The sequence below is a fragment of the Capricornis sumatraensis genome, chromosome 1, assembly GCF_032405125.1.
Source record: "Capricornis sumatraensis isolate serow.1 chromosome 1, serow.2, whole genome shotgun sequence".
NCBI classification, from domain to species: Eukaryota; Metazoa; Chordata; class Mammalia; order Artiodactyla; family Bovidae; genus Capricornis; species Capricornis sumatraensis.
In genome coordinates, this window is record NC_091069.1 from 160,590,739 (window position 1) to 160,605,456 (window position 14,718).

At 39.5% G+C, this 14,718-nt stretch overlaps 1 pseudogene; it reads left to right on the plus strand.

Annotated features, from left to right (window-relative positions):
- Positions 1-11,838: 11,838 nt before the first annotated feature.
- LOC138093661 (U6 spliceosomal RNA) lies at positions 11,839-11,937 on the plus strand (annotated as a pseudogene).
- Positions 11,938-14,718: the final 2,781 nt, after the last annotated feature.

Below are 14,718 nucleotides of genomic sequence, written 5' to 3' on the forward strand. Positions count from 1 at the left end.
CTGAAATACCTGGTCCATAAAGGATATAAGCTGTTCAAGAAAAAGGCTCAATTATTATAAACTAGGATGACTTACCTAGGCTTCATTCTTCTGGAAGGCCAGAGAAGCCTATCCTAGGAGAGGAAAAAGCCACTTGCTGCCTCATCCCTTCTAAAACCTGAGGGTGGCCAGGTTTTGCTCACCTGGATCCTTAACTATAGTCTAATAGCTAGACTTCTGTACAAAAAGCTGAAAGGAAAGGATAATGATCTTTTTGAATGGAATTTAGAATATAAAAAGGTGCCTTCAAGAAGTACAAAGCAACTGGGGGAGAATGGATACATGCTGAAGATTAGCTGTATGGCTGAGTCCCTTTGCTGTTCACCTGAAACTATCACAACATTGTTCATCGGTTCTATGTGCACGCTAAGTCACTTCAGTCATGTCTGACTCTTTGTGACCCCAGGGAATATAGTCCACCAGGCTCCTCTCTGTCCATGGGATTCTCCAGGCAAGAATACTGAAGTGAGTTGTCATGCCCTTCTCCAGGGGATCTTCTCAACCCAGATATTGAAGAACCCAGGGAATCAAATCTGTGTCTCTTACATCTCCTGCATTGGCAGGCAGGTTCATTACCGCTAGTGCCAATAGGAAGCCCCTTATCAGCTATACCCAATACAAAAAAAAAAAGAATTGCAAAAGCAATTACTTCAGGCCCCTGCCCTGGCCCTCCCAGATTTAGCTAAACCCTTTGACCTTTAACATTTGGCTCAGACAGTAAAGTATCTTCCTGCAATGTGGGAGATCCAGGTTCGTTGCTCAGTCGTGTCTGACTCTTTGCGACCCCATGGACTGTAGCCTACCAAGCTCCTGCGTCCATGGGATTTTCCAGGCAAGAATACTGGAGTGGGTTTCCATTTCCTTCTCCAGGAGATCTTCCTGACCTAGGGGTTGAACTCAGGTCTCCCGAATTATAGGCAGACGCTTTACTGTCTGAGCCACCAGGGAAGTCTAGCCACCACAGTACTCTTATCTGGAGAATTCCATAAATAGAGGAGCCAGGTGGGTTACAGTCTTTGGGGTTGCAAAGTGTCAGACACGATTCAGCAACTAACACTTTTCACTTTGACCTTTATGTCATGAGAGAAAGGGAACCACCCTGGGGATATTAGCTCAAAAACTAGGAGCCCTTATTCCAGTGGTTGCTTATTTCTCTAACCAATTAGATCAAACTGCTAAGGGATGGTCCTGCCTACAGGCAATCACAGCTACTTCAACCCTGCTAAAGGAGGCTGAAAGTTAACGTTTGGTCAGCCAGTCACTATATGGACTTCACACCACATTCAGGCTTTAGTAAGTTCTAAGGGAAAAGAATGGCTGTCCCCTGGAAGGTCAATTCAAGTTCAACCTATGCTTTTACACAACACAGTGGCTACCATAAAAACCATCACACTCTAGACCCTGCCACCTTGCTACCCACAGAAACAGAGCCCCTGGAGCATGACTCTATAGCAACTGTATGAATGTGCTTAGTCGCTCAGTTGTGTCTGTCTGACTCTTTGCAATCCCATGACTGTAGCTCGCTTGGCTCCTCTGCCCATGGGGATTCTCCAGGCAAGAATATTGAAGTGGGTTGCCATGCCTTCCTCCAGGGGATCTTCCCAACTCAGGGACTGAACCCAGGTCTCCTGCATTGTGGGCAGATTCTTTACTGTCTGAGCCAACAGGGAAGCCCAAGAATAGTGGAGTGGGTTCCCATGCCCTTCTCCAAGGGATCTTCCTGACCCAGGAATCGAACCAGGGTCTCCTGCATTGCAGGAGGATTCTTCACCAGCTAAGCTACCAGAGAAGCTCATAGGGACCATAGACACAATCGATTCCAGTTGCCCCAACCTATTTAAATGATCCTTTCCCAAATGTCAATGAGGAATGAATCACAGATAGGAACAGTTTTATGACAGCGGGGAAAAGGCTAGCAGGGTATTCAATGACCTCCAAGACTCAAGTCAAAGAAGCACAAAACCTATCTCCATGAACTTCTGTCCCAAAGGTAAAACTGACGGTCCTCCCCTGAGCCTTAGAGCTTGGGACAGAGAGGATCTTAAATGTTTATACAAGTTCCTGGTATGCATATGCCATCTTACATGTACATGGGATATTTGGAAGGAAAGGGGTATGCTCACTGCAGACAATAAGCAAGTGAAAGATGAATTAAGCACATTGAAGCTCTTAGAAGCAGTACAGCTTCCAAAAGAGGTGTCAGTGATTCCTTGTAGGTGTCACCAAAAGGGGACTGCAGAGGTAACAAAGGAAAAGAAGGCAGATACAACTGCCAAAAAGGCGGCCCTAGAACCAGGTGATTGGCAACTACTCCTCATACCTCGAAGCCCAGAACCATACAATTATCTCCCAATCTACACAAAGGAAAAATTAGACAGAGCCCCAAAACAGGGCTTCAGTAGAGATCTAGGAGGCCATGAGTGGCTCATTGATGAAAATTAGCCACTTTTCATCAACAACATTTCTTTCTCCCAACTGCAGCTTGGCAAGCCATCAGAGAGGCTTATCCAGGACTTACTATGGGAGAGAAGCTTTATATAATTAGTTGAGGTCATGGTAACTCCTGACATGAAAAGTATAATCAGTGGAATATTTGAGACATGTCCCACCTAGACAATGAACAACTCCAGCACTATATTCCCAGAGGCCCCCAGATAAGTCTCAATCAGACCAGAGGGACATATCCTGGAGAAGACTGGTAGACTGATTTCACTGTCAGGCCAAAATACCAGGCAATTTCAGGTATCTCTTTGTACTAGTGGACATTTTCTGGTCAGATAGAAGCATTCCCCACTAGTCCCAGTTTGGGGGCAAGTCCCCTTCTATCATTCCTCACTTAGTTGAAGTGACTGCTGCTGCTGCTAAGTCGCTTAAGTTGTGTCCGACTCTGTGCGACCCCATAGACGGCAGCCCACCAGGCTCCCCCGTCCCTGGGATTCTCCAGGCAAGAACACTGGAGTGGGTTGCCATTTCCTTCTCCAATTCAGGAAAGGGAAAAGTGAAAGGGAAGTCGCTCAGTCGTGTCCAACCCTCAGCAACCCCATGGACTGCAGCCTACCAGGCTCCTCCGCCCATGGGATTTTCCAGGCAAGAGTACTGGAGTGGGGTGCCATTGCCTTCTCCAAGTTGAAGTGACTAGGGAATTATTAAAGAAATAATCCTCAGATTTGGCCTCTCAGGATTCCTACAAAGCAATAATGCTTCAGCATTTTGTCGCTAGTGAAGAAGGGGATTACATGAGCCTTGGACATAAAATGGATCTTGCACTCAGCCCAGAGACTCCATCATTGAGGAAAGTAGAGAAGTTCAATCAGACTTCGAAAAGGGCCTTAGCCAATGGATGTCAGGAAACTCAAGAAAATTGGATTAAGTTGCTTCTGATTGCCCTGATCTGCATGTGGTTAGCTCTAGGGGGTAAGTTAAAGTTAAGTGCATTTGAACTCATATATGGTAGATCCATTTCCAAACTGAAGAAAAGGGACACTTTAACCCCCCTGAAACAGAACAACTCAAGTTTGCCTTCCAGGTAGGAGAAACCATGATAGCACCCACGGAATGTGTAACCGGGTGCTGCCTGTAACCCACTGATCTAGCCCTGTATCTCTTCCAGCCAGGAGACTGGATGAACCTAAAGACATGGAAAGCTGGTAGCCAACAAAACCAACTCAATCCTAAGTGGAAAGATGCCACTTGGTGATCCTAACCATCCATTCTGCCCTGAAGTTGCAGGGATCACTCCATGAGTATACCACACTCGAGTGTAGGAGGCTATCGAGCCCAAACCTCCTAGAGACAACCTGGGGTAATGGACTCCTTTGAGTACTAGTGTGAACCACTCTCTGCCTTGAGGCAACCCCACCCACAGCCTGTTGGGAAGAGCACTAGATCATATCTCTCCATCCTCTGATCTAAGAACAAAGCTTTCCTTTTGCTTCTGAGCAGCTCAATCTTATTCTGTTGACTTAAATGGGAAAAAGGACCCTTGTTAAGGATCTACTCAGGAAGGCTGGTTAAAAAGGCAAAACCAAATAAAACATTCTTGACCTTACAATTCCCTCCAGTTACTGTAACAATTCATTTTTCTCCCTTACAGTAAAACATTAAAGAAACTCTCTACACACATCGTTTCTGCTTCTTCACCTTCCATTACCTTCTCAATCTACTTCACTCTCAATAATAACCTAAAAATCCTTCATGCTAAGGTTACCAAAAACATCCAGCCCTCTGATATCATCTTACTTGACCACGCAGAAGCACTGACACCATTGTATACTGTCTCATTCTTGAACTACTCTCCTCTTAGCTTCCCTGACATCATCTTCTAGTCTGGCTACTTTACTTCAGTCTCTTTTGCCTGCTCCTCATCTAAATGTTACAAATTCACCTGTATCATTTTTCTCCCTACGCATTTTCTTTGGGTGATCTCATTTATTTCCATAGCTTTTAAAACCATCTATGCTGACAACTCCCAAATTTATGTACCTGTTTCACACTCTGACCCCCACAGTTGTACATCCAACTACCTACTTGACATCTCTTAGCAATTTTACATGCGTTTCAAAATACCAAAATAAAACTCATGACTTTTCCCAGGGCTTGGTAATTGAATGAGAAACTAAGCTTGCAAACAAAGCACCAACAAAAATATGGGAAACTCCCCAATTTTTTAAGGAACAAAATTAATATTTAATATGTTAAAATAAAACCATACAGGTAGTCATCAGGGTTGAGGCTTAATTAGGCATCTTTCATTTCTGTAATAACTTAGTGTTGCTTTTGTTTTGTATTATGCTTAAAGAAGCAATTCATTATTTTTTTAAAATATGAGACCTCTAAAGATCCGTATCTGCCCTCATCCATGCCCAGTTTTCCACATATCAGTGAATACATTGCCATTGTCATTCATTTGGTTTCAAAGTCAGAAAGCTGGATTTCATCCTTGATAACTTCCCTCATTTCCCATACTCAAGCCAGAAACAAGTCCTGGATTGAAGTCCTGGATTGAACTCCCCAGATAACTCAACCCTTGCTCTGTTCTTTACCACTGGCACTATTATCCACTTTAGCCATGTCACCCCAACTATTATGAGAAAATTCCTTACTGTATGTTTCACACTATGCTTACTCCCTTCTAACACATTCTCCACTCAACAGGCAGAATGTCCTTTAAAAACACAAAATGTTACTCCCAGGATGGTTTCTCATTGCTCTTCAAATATAATTTCAATTCCATGTCATAGGTTTTCAGGCCCCGCCTGCTCTGGTCACTATATATTTTATAACCACACCTTGACATCGGATCACAATCCAGCTGTGGCTTGATCCTTCCCATCAGCTGGTCTCAGCAGTCTTCAGCAACAGCCTCTCAAAGAAATCATGTAATTAGAATCTTCTCTCTGGTTTTCTATCACTTTGCCCTGTTTGTTACCACAATTTGTAATTTTTTAGTTATATGTTTGTTTGCATCCTTTTTGATTATCTTAGTTAGACTGTAAACCGAGTGAGAACAGAAGCCTGTTTTCTTTACTCTGGCTTCTCCGATGTCTGAAAGATAGTAGAAGGATCAAAAAATCAATGGTGAATTACGGATTCCACCCTTAAGTGGAATGAACGGTCAGCCTAATTCAGTGACAATAGACCCAGTGCTTCTTTCACTCTCTCTCCCACTGAAAGAAACAACTCTGAAATTCTGGACACTTCACTGAGCCACAACTTATTCACTTTTGATCATGGGATCTAATAGTCAAGCCTGTAGACTGTTTTTAGTGAATGACAGTGGAATGGATGAATGTGCAGTGAATCCGGTCTTTTGCTTCCCAGTAAATAAAATGAGGGTAATAATATTTAAGTTCCTTCAAGCTCTAAATTTCAAGACCCCTGAAAGTCTCATCAGACAAACTAGTTACAAGTCCGAACGCTGCTTCTGGAAGCTTCCTATCAAGTTTAGTCCTTAAAGTGCTATTGAGGGATTATCAGGCATTCAGTACAATGTCATCTTCCTGTCTTCATTCTGTTTGGAAAAACTGAGTAATATTTCATTGTCTACTTTATAAGAAAATGGAGGTGCTTGATCTCAATATGAAATTCACCTGTACTTTATATACCCTGAAGACTGAAAGGTATTTACAGGTCATACTGTGATCCACATGAATACTTCTTACAAAGTAAGTTTTCAATAAGTGACAGTATATATAAATGTTCTAAACGTATTGACATATACACAAAATTCACATGGTATAAGACACAGGAGGTATTTCCAACATTAAAATAGGAAAATCTGGTATTTAAATCTTCTGACCCAATTCTGTCTGAAGAAGAAACATCACGAGAGCTTTAAAAAATAACTTGAAAGCACAAATTTGGCCTTCCTAAGTATGTACACTTTCTGTTTTGCTACTCTGAAAATGGCATATTAAGGAAGGTAGGCAAGTTGACAAAATTCAATAAGATATTTAACAGCTTCTGAGGCATTCTGACCCACAGTTTCTCAGAATTCATATTCTAGCATCCGTGGAATTTTGTATTAGGCTTTAGTAAATATATTTGACACATTAAAATTCAGCCACACACTTAATGCAGCATGGCACTGAGACTGTTAATTTCAGTGCCTCTTTAAATAGTGGATATTATTTCAAAAAACCTATCATATTGAACAAAATTGTTTTCTAAGGCTTTTTTTTTTTTTTTAAGATTCTCACTAGTGTTTACTGTATTAGTGGTCAAACATTAAACCATAAAAATCATCCATTAGAAGCTAGGAAACATACAACCCAAGATGGAATAAACTTGGTAATCATTTTGACAAGGGCGAAATTGCAATAAGAGACCTTGCTTAATCCACAGCACAGAATGTGAGGAAGCATGACAAAGACACTGTCCTTCAGCACTGTGCTCCACCAGACACACGTGTCTGGGGTTAAAGAAATGGAGCCACCAGCAGCACCCTCACTACATGTGAGGATCTGTAGTCTGCTAGGCTTTGAACAAGTTGGCACCTAGTCCCTACTTGGGCACAGGCACACAATCTAAAATCTGCTCTTAGGCACAGATGCACTGGCATAAAATCTGTCCTTAGGCCCAGAAACTGGGAACGTTGGCTATAGTTACATAATACGTCATTCCAACAAAGTGATTGAAGCTGCATGGGGTGGGCAAATTTGATCAAATGAAGCAGGCAGAGCTGGAAGAATTCAGACATTGTTGGCAACAGAGCCAGAGTTTTAAGTAGGAAAAAAAATACTTTGTGTGGAAAATTTCTGCAAGAATGTATGCCAAACTAGTAATAGTAGCTATCTTTTATGGAAATAATTATTAGAAAAATTTAAAGTGTTTATTTCTATAATTTTGATTAAAAAATATATACAGGGAAATAATACAAATAATTGGAAAGTAATTTAAAAATGCCATACCCATAATCCATTCATCAGCTATCATTTCCCAGATTTTTACTTTTAGATCACTGGAAGAGAAATTTGAGGTTTCTTCCTTTTGACATCTCACAATGGATAGTCTATCATTTCCTTCACTAATGTTAAAGGATTCCTTTTTTCTTTTATGGAGTAAATGTCCCACAAAGTAGATTTGCCTGGCATTCATTGTGAGGCTGAATCATGCATATAAAATAAAAGACTTTTAGTTCTTCTTCAATAAAACAGAATATTCTTTAAACCAATAGTGCTAAGAGGAAAAATGATTTCATTAGCTGAAATGTTTAGCCAAGATACTGGATGGTGCTTTTCACCTGCCACAGCAATTAAGACGTCTCTAATAAAATACCATTGAGATAAATTATAGTCCTTTACTCAGAGCTCATCAGAGAAGATCTAATTTATAGCATTGACTATAACATGTTAAAAAGTCTCTATTTGAAAGCTAATTCCATGATAAATTTTAATCATGTGGATAGAACTAGCTTCAAAGCTGTATTAATTATACATTTAGGCTCTACATGCAAACTAGTACATTACAGTACAGCCAGAACATGTAAAATATAGTCTGAACCGAATTAAAATATGCCAATTTCCTCTGCAGTTATTTGCTTTTGATATATTGTAGTTCTTTCAGACCATTCTTTATAAACATTAAATTACTGCTGTGCTTTCTTAGCCATTTTGCTCCCCTAGAAATCTGTAATAAAACTCCAGGCTCTGGTTAACTTCATTGCATGATTTTATATTTTCACAGAGTACAAAGCAGATATCCATCTAAGATAAATACCTTAATAAAAGGGGTGAAAGTTGCTGGCAAGTTTTACTTCCTTATCCCAAAGTCTGTTCACCCTGCTCACTGTAATTCCTAGTCTCACCCGTCTATTTCTCTCTCTCTGGGTTCTCATCTCTGGCTCAGAACATAGGTCAAGTCACCAAAGCCCTGTAAGTACAGGCATGCATTCCTTGCTTCAAAAACAGACTAGAGCAGTAGCCAGTCAGCAAACTCAGTCTTTGACAAGAGGCTTGTTCCATATGTAAACTGAACATTTCATTCTCTATCTAGAAAGTCTTAGTACCTAGAAAATATCAAGTGAATGGAAGAGCATGCTTAATGTTGTCACTATTACATGTATGTAATACCTCACACAGCAAAAAAAGAAAATTTGTAGGTTAAAAATTTACCATATTTCATCTTTCCTGCCCCTTAGTTTCCTAGTTTCATTCCCTGGAGGTAAATTGATCACTTTACAGGTATACAATGCATATGAGAACCTGCAAGTATAAAACAACAACAACAAAAATGTACTGTGTACTGTATTCCTCACTTTAATCTTTCAACGTATACATATATTATATATTGGAAATTGTCCAAAATAAATACAAATAAATAGCTCCATTCTTTAAAAAGTTTCATAGAATCCCATGCCATACAGGCACATAATTTACTTAACCTGTGTCCTAACATAGATATTTACGCTGCTTCCAATCTTTTTGTTATTTCAAACAACCCTATAAGGAATATCCTTGTATGTTTGTCATTTAAGATGTGACAAGCATATATGTGGATAAATTCTCAGAGTAGTACTGCAGGATCAAAGACTATATGCATGTGCAATCTTGATAAGGTATTGTTAAATAGTTTTTTATAGAGTTTATACCAAATTACATACCTAATAGTAGTGTATTAAATACCTATTTTCTCACCCTTTTCAATATAGTATGCTATCAAAATTCTTTTATCTTTGCCAAACTAACAAAGGAAAATGGCATTTCATGTAGTTTTAATTTTTAAATTAATGTTTTTTCTTGTTATGTATTAAATGAATAACTTTTCATATTTTAAGACCCATTTACATTTCCTTTGATACCAACCATTTTATCCTTTGTCCATTTCTTGTAGGATTATTGGACTTTTTCTTATATATTTATTTATACATGCTAAGAAACATTGCCTTTGGTCTATGTCATCAGTTGCAGAGAAAATATTTTCCCCTGGCTTGTCATTTGCATTTTTTAATGATTTTAATGCCAAGATAATTTTATTTTAGTTTTATATGGTCAATTTGGTCTATATTTTAACTTAATATTTCTTAGTTTTGAATTTACCCTAGGAATGTCTTCTGAACCTTGAAACATTTTACATACACATACACACACACACCTGTGTGTATACATATATAGTATTTCCATAGTATACTTAGATTTTTCTATTTAAATATTTGAAATATTTGGAATCTGGGGATAAGAAATGAGGTAAGAGCCCCCAAATATTTTTATTTTCCAGATTACTACCAGTTGTTCCAAAGTTGTTGCTGTTCGGTCACCCAGTAGTGTCTGACTCTGCGACCCCATGGACCGCAGCACACCAGACCTCTCTGTACCTCACCATCTCTCGAAGTTTGCCCAAGTTCATGTCCATTGCATTGGTGATGTCATCCAGCCGTCTCATCCTCTGACATGCTCTTCTCCTTCTGCCCTCAATCTTTCCCAGCCATCAGGGACTTTTCCAAAGAGTCAGCTGTTTGCATCAGTGACCAAAATACTGGAGTTTCAGCTTCAGCATCAGTCCTTCCAACAAGTATTCAGAGTTGATTTCCCTTAATTTTGACTGGTTTGATCTCCTTGCTGTCCAAGGGACTCTCAGGAGCCTTCTCCAGCACCACAGTTCAAATGCATCAATGCTTCCATGCTCTTCCTTCTTTACAGCCCAGCCCACATAACCTAATGTGACCACTGGGAGGACCACTGCCTTGAGTATATGGATCTTTGTTGGCAGTAATGTCTCAGCTTTTTAACACACTGTCTAGGTTTGTCATAGCTTTCCTGCCAAGAACCAAACATCTTCTGATTACATGGCTGCAGTGATTTTAGAGCCCAAGAAGCAGAAATCCATCACTACTTCCACCTTTCTCCCTCTAATTGCCATGAAGTAATGGGGCCAGATGCCATGATCTTAGTTTTTTCAATATTTAGTTTTAAGCTGGCTCTTTCACGCTCCTCCTTCATCCTCATGAAGAGGCTTTCAGCTCCTCTTCGCTTTCTGCCATTAGGGTGGTATCATCCACATATCTGAGGTTGTTGATGTTTCTGCCGTCTATATTGACTGCAGCTTGTAACTCAGCCAGCCCAGCATTTCTCACGATGTGCTCAGTGTATAGATTAAACAAACAGTGACAGCAGACAGCCCTGTTGTAATCCTTTCTCAATCCCAAAACAATCAGTTGTTCCATACAGGGTTCTAACTGTTGCTTCTTAAATAATTCATCACTTACCTACTGATTTGTTATGCCATTTTGCCATACACTAATATCCAACACATATTTGGGTCTACTTAACAGACTTTCTTGTCTGTTCTATTTATCTGCATGTCTAGTCATACATTATTACATTCAGTTCAGTCGCTCAGTTGTGTCCGACTCTTTGCAACCCCATGAATTGCAGCACGCCAGGCTTCCCTGTCCATCACCAACTCCCAGAGTTCACTCAAACTCACATCCATTGAGTCAGTGATGCCATCCAGCCATCTCATTCTCGGTCGTCCCCTTCTCCTCCTGCCCCCAATTCCTCCCAGCATCAGAGTCTTTTCCAATGAGTCAACTCTTCGCATGAGGTGGCCAAAGTACTGGAGTTTCAGCTTTAGCATCATTCCGTCCAAAGAACACCCAGGGCTGATCTCCTTTAGAATGGACTGGTTGGATCTCATTGCAGTCCAAGGGACTCTCAAGAGTCTTCTCCAACACCACAGTTCATTACTGTAACTCTATTTGCTTGGTCTTCCTTGTTGAGTCCAGGCAACTCAATAATTTAAAATATGGGAGAGACTGTAACTTGTTACTCTTCTTAGACCAGAATTTTCTTGAACGTTTTTCCTATTTTCCATGTGAATCAATCTTTCCAGTTCAAAAAACGAACAAATAAGTAACACTCTACTCTAGTTATTGATATAGAACTAAGTTTATTACTTACATTAGGAAGAGCTGACATCTATATGATATTAAATTTCCATATTAAAGAAAATGTATGTTTTCCTAATTTGTACTGATTTTGCATATTTCTTGTTAAATTTACTTTTTTCTATTGTAAATGTGGTATTGTGTTTCATTATAACTTCCAATTGGTTATTGTCTGTACTTATAAAAGTTGTTTGCTCTTTACTATTATACTCAGCCATCTAAAAATTCTTTTGTGTATTCATGCAAGCAAGTATAAAATTTGAAAATATTACAACCTTTTTCATATATGTGTATATATATATATATATATATATATATATATATATATATATACACACACACCTCATAATCCCCTCTCTAATTGTACTGGCATATACCTTCAGAACCATGTTAAAAAATCAGTAGTGAGGGCTTATGTGGGCAACACATATGCTAAAGCTGGAGCAATACCAAGAGGATTAGTATGGCCTCTGAGTAAGGATGGCACAGAAATTTGTGATACATTCTGTATTTTATCTCCTTGGGCACAGGACACAAAAGCAAAAATAAAAAAATGGGACTATATCAACTAAACAGCTTTGCACACCAAAGGAAACTATCAAGAAAACAAAAGTCAGCCTACTGAATGACAGAAGATATTTGCAATATCAGATATATGCAGTGAGGTTGATATCTAAAATATATAAAGAACTCATGCAACTCAATATCAAAAAAAAAACTCAATTAAAAAATGGGCAAAAAAAAAATGGGCAGAGGCATTGAACAGAAATTTTTGTACAGATGGCCTACAGACACCTGAAAAAATGCTCAACATCACTAACCATCAAGGAAATGCAAGTCAAAACTACAGTGAGCTACCACATCACACCTATAAAAATGGCAATTATCAAAAAGACAAGAAACAAGTGTTGGCGAGGATATGGCAAAGAGGGAATCCTTGTTTGTGGGATCATAAGTTGGTGGAAAACAGTATGGAGTCTCCTCAAAAAATTAAAAATAGAACTGCCATATTATCCATCAACTTCACATCTGGGTATTTACCCAAAGAAAACAAAATCACTAATTTAAAAAGATACATTCACCCTATTGTTCACTGTAGCCTTAAGTAGACAAGACATGGAAACAATCTAAGTGTCCATCAATAGCTGAATGAATAAAGAAAATGTGGCATGCACACACACACACACACACACACACACACACACAAGATGAAATTACTCTCTCATTAAAAAACAATGAAATTTGCCATTTGTGACAACATGAATGGATCTGAAGAATATTATGTTGCAATAGTCCTGGAGTGGATTGCCATTTCCTTCTCCAGGGGATCTTCCCAACCCAGGGATCAAACCTGGGTCTCCCGCATTGTAGACAGACGCTTTACCGTCTGAGCCACCAGGGAAGTCCTGAAATAAGTCAGATAGAAAGACAGACACTGGATGACTTGACTTAAATGTGGAAACTAAAACTCAAAAAAACACGAATAAAACAAAATAAAAACAGACTCAGAACAGACTCGTGGTTGCTAGAAGGTGGGAGACAAAATAAGTAAAAGAGATTAATATGCACAAACCTCCATTTATAAAATAAATAACCCATGAGGATGTAATATACATTATAAAGAATATGGTCAATAATATCTTAATGATTTTGTATAGAAACAGATGGCTACTAGATTCATCATGACGATCATTTCATAACATATGCAAATGTCAAATCACAATGTAGTACACCTGAAACTAAAATATTACTCTACATCAACTATATTTCAATTGTTGTTGTTTAGTCACTCAGTTGTGTCCAACTCTTTGTGACCCCATGGCCTGCAGCACACCAGGATTCCCTGTCCTTCACCATTTCCCAGAGCTTGCTCAAACTCATGTCCATTGAGTCGGTGATGCCATCCAAGCATCTCGTCCTCTGTCACTCCCTTCTCCTCCTGCCTTCAATCTTTCCCAGCAACAAGGTCTTTTCCAGTGAGTTGGCTCTTCACATCAGGTGGCCAAAGTACTGGAGTTTCAGCCTCACCATTAGTTCCTCCAATGAATATTCAGAATTGATTTCCTTTAGGATTGACTGGTTCGATCTCCTTGCAGTCCAAGGGACTCTCAAGAGTCTTTTCCTATACCACAGTTCAAAAGCATCAGTTCTTTAGCACTCAGCTTTCTTTATGGCTCAACTCTCACATCCATACATGACTACTGGAAAAACCATAGCTTTGACTAGATGGACCTATTGGCAAAGTAATGTCTCTGCTTTTTAATACACTGTCTAGGTTTGTCATAGCTTTTCTTCCAAGAAGCAAGTGTCCTTGCTTGAAATAAAAAACATGGAGCAAGTTTTTCAAGTAAACAACATAGTGATGCTCTGGCTTTATTCTTGACATTATGGGGATCTTCTCATTGTGTTTTTATTAACACATGATACTAATGTTTAGATGGTACTTATTCCTTTAAAACGTTACCATATAGTTTCTAGTTTATTGAGTTTTTTTCCAACCCTTGATTGGTATGACTATGTGATTTCTTTTATTTGTTTTCCTCTAGGTGAATTACATTAACAAAGTTGCTGATATTGAATTATTTTTCCATTTCTAGAATAAGCCAGTATTATGATCCCTACCACACTCAATCAGTGTCTGAGTGCTTGCAGTCCAGGGGAAGGAAGCATGGTTTGGTATGAATACCATGGGTGTTTTATAGGGTTTGGAAGCTGGAGTCTGTCATCAACTACGGTCCTCACAGCATATTCTCCTGAAGGAAATTTGAGCAATACATTTCTACAACCATCACGTGAGTCAGCAGAGGACTGGAAGTCAGAAAACCTGAGCTGCCAACCAGTTACCAGTGCCAACCAGTTACCAGTGTTATCTTAGGCAATATACTCGCTGAGCTTCACCTTTTCCTTGCTTGATAAAGACAGACATAATAACAGCACATGCATTTAAAGTGCTTGAAAGAGATTCTAGTACATAGCGTGTAGTAACTATTAGCTGTGATTACTGTTAGTACCAAAAATCCCTACAGGGCGGAGCCCCAGAACCTGGAAAGCAGCAAGGTGCTCAGCAGCTCAGTCGTGTCTGACTCTTTGTGACTCCATGGCCTGTAGCCCACCAGGTTTCTCTGTCCATGGGATTTTCCAGGCAGGAATACTACAGTGGGTTATCATTTCCTACTCTAGGGGATCTTCCCAATCCAGGGATCAAGTCTCCTGCATCTCCTGCATTGGCAGGGGGAATCCTTACCACTGCACAATAGCTGCCATTTATTGAGCACTTATTACATGCCAGTCAGTGT